This window comes from Coregonus clupeaformis, chromosome 13 (assembly GCF_020615455.1).
Source record: "Coregonus clupeaformis isolate EN_2021a chromosome 13, ASM2061545v1, whole genome shotgun sequence".
Taxonomy (NCBI): domain Eukaryota; kingdom Metazoa; phylum Chordata; class Actinopteri; order Salmoniformes; family Salmonidae; genus Coregonus; species Coregonus clupeaformis.
Window position 1 is genome coordinate 20837869 of NC_059204.1, and position 6730 is coordinate 20844598.

The window sequence follows — 6730 nt, forward strand, 5'->3', positions numbered from 1 at the left end:
ATGGCACAACCTGTCCAATACAATTATTTGTCAGTTGTCACATTTGTTTCATGTAAACATAATACATAGAGAGCAAATGTCATGGCATTTCCCAATCCTAAAAAAATCCCAACATACTTCTTAATGTAGAGCAGAAACTTGCAGCATGAGGTCCAGCCTCCAGCAGATGAGAACATGTTTCCCAACATATGCTACCAGCTGCTTTATCTGCACATGTAAAATAGGTCAGGCTGAAGAGAAAGCTGACACTCTACTACCAGTACAGCTCTCTACCTTTCCTGCTCTACAGAGCGCCTCCATGAGAAATGATTGAGAAATTCAGAGACATAAAGCAGAATGAGTAAAAAAAATATATATATATATATATATATATATATATATATATATATACAGGCATAAAGGGCCTTACTATTTTCAGACAGAACAACTTGAGGATTGTAATGTATAGGCTATTCATAATGGTAAATACAGTTGCTTGGTAACACAACATAGTACCTAAATACTGGTTTGCCACACAAGTGCATATATTTTTTGAAGGCCAGATATAAAAAAAATAATAATAATAATAATTACATTGTTTCGACTTTGAACAACTCCTTTGACTCCTGATTCAGGATGAGATACAGATCAACCCAGTTCTAACCTTTACCATCCTGACCCAATAACAAATCTGGTTTGGATTGAATTTACACTCTTGATTCAGTTGGTGAACTATTGCACCGTTGGAGGTCAGGTCCAAAGTTGACAGTTGTTTATTCAGAATGAACCAGGCCGAAATTGTAAAACGGTGCTCTTTTGCTCTGCTTATCTAGATCCACTGCACTGTGAAAATGTTAACATTGTTAGGTTAGGGGCAGGGCTATGAGATGAATTCCACAGGCAGGGCCAACAGCTGCCTGACACCAGATTGTTGAGCCAGTTGGGTCCTGGAACAGCAGCAACTACTAAAATACAAGCCTGACATTTTCCATACCTTCACAGTCTTTTATTTTCATACATTATTTAACACACTTTTCCTGTTGCTATAGTCCTTCTGTTTTATTTCAAGAGGAGGCATAGACTGGTGGTCATAATGACCAAGCAGTTATCATCAGTTATTTTTAGGTGCACTGATTTGGCAGTGTGAAGGTAAAATGTATATCTGTCACATGTCCATACTGAGCACCATCTAGACTAGAGACTTGACCTGAGCTGGAATATACTTAAAGGCCCACTGTAGTCCATTAAAGGCCCACTGTAGTCCAAAATGTGATTTTCCTGTGTTTTATATATATTTCCACACTATGAGGTTGGAATAATACTGTGAAATTGTGAAATTATGTTAATGCCCTTTTAGTGTAAGAGCTGTTTGAAACGACCGCCTGAAATTTCAGCCTGTTTTGGTGGGATGGACTTCTGTCCTGCCTGGTGACATCACCAGGCGGTGAATTAGTTAATAAACCAATAAGAAAGAGTTCCAAACCTCTCTGCCAATAACAGATAGTTTTCCCTTCCCAGCTCAGACCACTCTCAGACAGTCCTAACACAATTCTTGCTTGAGAAATTGGTCTTTGCTAAGAAGCTATTTTAGTGTCTTTTTGACCATTTTAATTTAAAACAATCACAGCAAAGTACTTAATTGTTACCCAGAAATGTTTTGATATTGAGATAAAAAAATGGCTGCATTGGACATTAATAATAACATAATATTTGTGACATTATTAGATTCAAGCATTTTCATTTAAGTTTGATGAACAGTGTACTGACAGCCATTGAGATGCTGAGGGTCTAGTTTGATATTTTACTTCCTTCTAGGAAATCCGTAACTGGCCAACTGTACAGTATATTGAGAGCAAAGAGTGGTCTGGTCTGGTTTAGGTCAGTCACAGTATTCCAATGCGGATACACAGCAGCACTGTGGACTGTTGGTTCTTCTTGTGACTCAATCCCAATGCGTGATCTCCACGTCACTCTTTCCTCAAGACTGGTTGAGCTTCACTGGAATGTATTTGTGAAAGCCTCCAGTACTTTGCAACCCAGTCTGACTGTTTATAATTATGGGAGGGAGGAAAAGTTTTCATGCAAAACATGATCCATAAGTCTCTGTTGAGTACTGTATATAAAGAGCTGCTTCAGCAGTGTTGATGTGATTTGAGAAAGTGTAAATTATTGTTTTTGAAAATATATTTCACAACAGACAGACATATGTCAATATATGTTTCTTGTGTGCTACAATAACCACAGCCCTTTTTGCATAAGGTTATTTTATAATAACCCCCTACTCGATGTGATCATCTTTATAAAAGGGATAGTTCACCCAAATGACATATTGGTTTCCTTACTCTGAAAGCAGTCTATAGATAAGGTATGACAGCAATACATGATTTGGTTTTATTTCCCTGGCATGGTTTCCAAATGATGTAAAATAAAATGTTATTTGTCACATGCTTCGTAAACAACAGGTGTAGACTAACAGTGAAATGCTTACTTACGGGTCCTTTTCCAAAAAAATATACAATAAAAATACAAATAGTGACACGAGGAATAAATACACAGTGAATAACAATAACATGTAAAAATATATACAGAGTACCAGTATCGAGTCGATGTGCAGGGAGCGGAACAAGGTAATTGAGGTAACTACAGTGGGGAAAAAAAGTATTTAGTCAGCCACCAATTGTGCAAGTTCTCCCACTTAAAAAGATGAGAGAGGCCTGTAATTTTCATCATTCCTCCATGCAGATCTCCTCTAGAGCAGTGATGTTTTGGGGCTGTCGCTGGGCAACACAGACTTTCAACTCCCTCCAAAGATTTTCTATGGGGTTGAGATCTGGAGACTGGCTAGGCCACTCCAGGACCTTGAAATGCTTCTTACGGAGCCACTCCTTCATTGCCCGGGCGGTGTGTTTGGGATCATTGTCATGCTGAAAGACCCAGCCACGTTTCATCTTCAATGCCCTTGCTGATGGAAGGAGGTTTTCACTCAAAATCTCACGATACATGGCCCCATTCATTCTTTCCTTTACACGGATCAGTCGTCCTGGTCCCTTTGCAGAAAAACAGCCCCAAAGCATGATGTTTCCACCCCCATGCTTCACAGTAGGTATGGTGTTCTTTGGATGCAACTCAGCATTCTTTGTCCTCCAAACACGACGAGTTGAGTTTTTACCAAAAAGTTATATTTTGGTTTCAGCTGACCATATGACATTCTCCCAATCCTCTTCTGGATCATCCAAATGCACTCTAGCAAACTTCAGACGGGCCTGGACATGTACTGGCTTAAGCAGGGGGACACGTCTGGCACTGCAGGATTTGAGTCCCTGGCGGCGTAGTGTGTTACTGATGGTAGGCTTTGTTACTTTGGTCCCAGCTCTCTGCAGGTCATTCACTAGGTCCCCCCGTGTTGTTCTGGGATTTTTGCTCACCGTTCTTGTGATCATTTTGATCCCACGGGGTGGGATCTTGCGTGGAGCCCCAGATCGAGGGAGATTATCAGTGGTCTTGTATGTCTTCTATTTCCTAATAATTGCTCCCACAGTTGATTTCTTCAAACCAAGCTGCTTACCTATTGCAGATTCAGTCTTCCCAGCCTGGTGCAGGTCTACAATTTTGTTTCTGGTGTCCTTTGACAGCTCTTTGGTCTTGGCCATAGTGGAGTTTGGAGTGTGACTGTTTGAGGTTGTGGACAGGTGTCTTTTATACTGATAACAAGTTCAAACAGGTGCCATTAATACAGGTAACGAGTGGAGGACAGAGGAGCCTCTTAAAGAAGAAGTTACAGGTCTGTGAGAGCCAGAAATCTTGCTTGTTTGTAGGTGACCAAATACTTATTTTCCACCATAATTTGCAAATCAATTCATTAAAAATCCTACAATGTGATTTTCTGGATATATTTTTTCTCAATTTGTCTGTCATAGTTGACGTGTACCTATGATGAAAATTACAGGCCTCTCTCATCTTTTTAAGTGGGAGAACTTGCACAATTGGTGGCTGACTAAATACTTTTGTATGTACATATACAGTGGGGAGAACAAGTATTTGATACACTGCCGATTTTGCAGGTTTTCCTACTTACAAAGCATGTAGAGGTCTGTAATTTTTATCATAGGTACACTTCAACTGTGAGAGAGGGAATCTAAAACAAAAATCCAGAAAATCACATTGTATGATTTTTAAGTAATTAATTTGCATTTTATTGCATGACATAAGTATTTGATCACCTACCAACCAGTAAGAATTCCGGGTCTCACAGAACTGTTAGTTTTTCTTTAAGAAGCCCTCCTGTTCTCCACTCATTATCTGTATTAACTGCACCTGTTTGAACTCGTTACCTGTATAAAAGACACCTGTCCACACACTCAATCAAACAGTATCCAACCTCTCCACAATGGCCAAGACCAGAGAGCTGTGTAAGGACATCAGGAAAACTTGTAGACCTGCACAAGGCTGGGATGGGCTACAGGACAATAGGCAAGCAGCTAGGTGAGAAGGCAACAACTGTTGGCGCAATTATTAGAAAATGGAAGAAGTTCAAGATGATGGTCAATCACCCTCGGTCTGGGGCTCCATGCAAGATCTCACCTCGTGGGGCATCAATGATCATGAGGAAGGTGAGGGATCAGCCCAGAACTACACTGCAGGACCTGGTCAATGACCTGAAGAGAGCTGGGACCACAGTCTCAAAGAAAACCATTTGTAACACACTACGCCGTCATGGATTAAAATCCTGCAGCGCACGCAAGGTCCCCCTGCTCAAGCCAGCGCATGTCCAGGCCCGTCTGAAGTTTGCCAATGACCATCTGGATGATCCAGAGGAGGAATGGGAGAAGGTCATGTGGTCTGATGAGACAAAAATAGAGCTTTTTGGTCTAAACTCCACTCGCCGTGTTTGGAAGAAGAAGAAGGATGAGTACAACCCCAAGAACACCATCCCAACCGTGAAGCATGGAGGTGGAAACATCATTCTTTGAGGATGCTTTTCTGCAAAGGGGACAGGACGACTGCACCGTATTGAGGGGAGGATGGATGGGGCCATGTATCGCGAGATCTTGGCCAACAACCTCCTTCCCTCAGTAAGAGCATTGAAGATGGGTCGTGGCTGGGTCTTCCAGCATGACAACGACCCGAAACAGACAGCCAGGGCAACTAAGGAGTGGCTCCGTAAGAAGCATCTCAAGGTCCTGGAGTGGCCTAGCCAGTCTCCAGACCTGAACCCAATAGAAAATCTTTGGAGGGGAGCTGAAAGTCCGTATTGCCCAGCGACAGCCCCCGAAACCTGAAGGATCTGGAGAAGGTCTGTATGGAGGAGTGGGCCAAAATCCCTGCTGCAGTGTGTGCAAACCTGGTCAAGACCTACAGGAAACGTATGATCTCTGTAATTGCAAACAAAGGTTTCGGTACCAAATATTAAGTTCTGCTTTTCTGATGTATCAAATACTTATGTCATGCAATAAAATGCAAATTAATTACTTAAAAATCATACAATGTGATTTTCTGGATTTTTGTTTTAGATTCCGTCTCTCACAGTTGAAGTGTACCTATGATAAAAATGACAGACCTCTACATGCTGTGTAAGTAGGAAAACCTGCAAAATCGGCAGTGTATCAAATACTTGTTATCGAAAATATCTAAAATTGATTGTGAAGCTCAACAAAATCACTTATAGATGATTTGAACATGATGCGCAAAAAAATTTAATATCGGTACCATGACTTGAATGGGATTTGTGCCCCAAATGCTAAAACGTTACCATTTGGAAACAGTGCCAGGAAACTAAACCAAAGCATGGATTGCTGTCATACCTTGTCCATAGACTGCTTACAGGGTAAGGACCCCAACATGTCAATTTAATTAACCTTGAGTGTTTGTTTGTCAACTGTTACCACCAAGCTACTCATTAGCTTTGGATACAGTAGTAGACCTATCAGTGTTTTGGGACAGAATGATTATTCAGCATGTAGGTTGGGACATGTATTGCCAAGCACCTCAACTCCTCCACAGAGTTGAGCGCAGACTAGAGTTTTTTAAATGAACCTCCGACTCACTATGAGTTGATACTTCAAAAATGTAAATTCTTAAACCCTTACCATGTACATACGTTTGTCCTATGTTGTTGATTGCCTTTCTTTGTTTGCTAAAATACATACTTTTTAATAAAACGTCAATCAAATAGAGAGCAATAGTAATTGCGTCCTTTTGTAGGCACTAACTCCACCATGGTTCATTGGACAAAGCCTATGTGAAAAGTTTCTGGAGGGTTTTTAGATAACCGCCGAAAGATCTGTGGTAAACACAGGCTTAGGACATCTTATACGTTTTGTTCTATGAGATAATCTTCATCAGCTAACTTTTTGTGAATTTTGAAGACTTTATGTAATCCAAAAAAGCATATATAGGCTTCATAATTCATAAATGCACTATGCAGAAATCGCTCAGCCATTTCCTGGTTGCAAAAATTGTAATAGTTAGCCTAATTTCAGTTTATGTGACAAAACAAGCAAGTATAGTGTAGAGAATCATTGTACCATCTAAACCGCTGTAAAATATATTTTCCATAACTAAAAATATTGTATTTTCAACTGTTTGAAGCTGGTGGACAAAACCGAAAGTAAAAGACGCAAAAATGAAATTTAAGCACGGGAAGCATAGAAATAGCACACATAGAACAGATATACCGCTTATTAAACTTGCTTAAATGAGAATGACAGATTTATAACTCACATTTCTATGTGAATATGTGGCAGCTTTAACT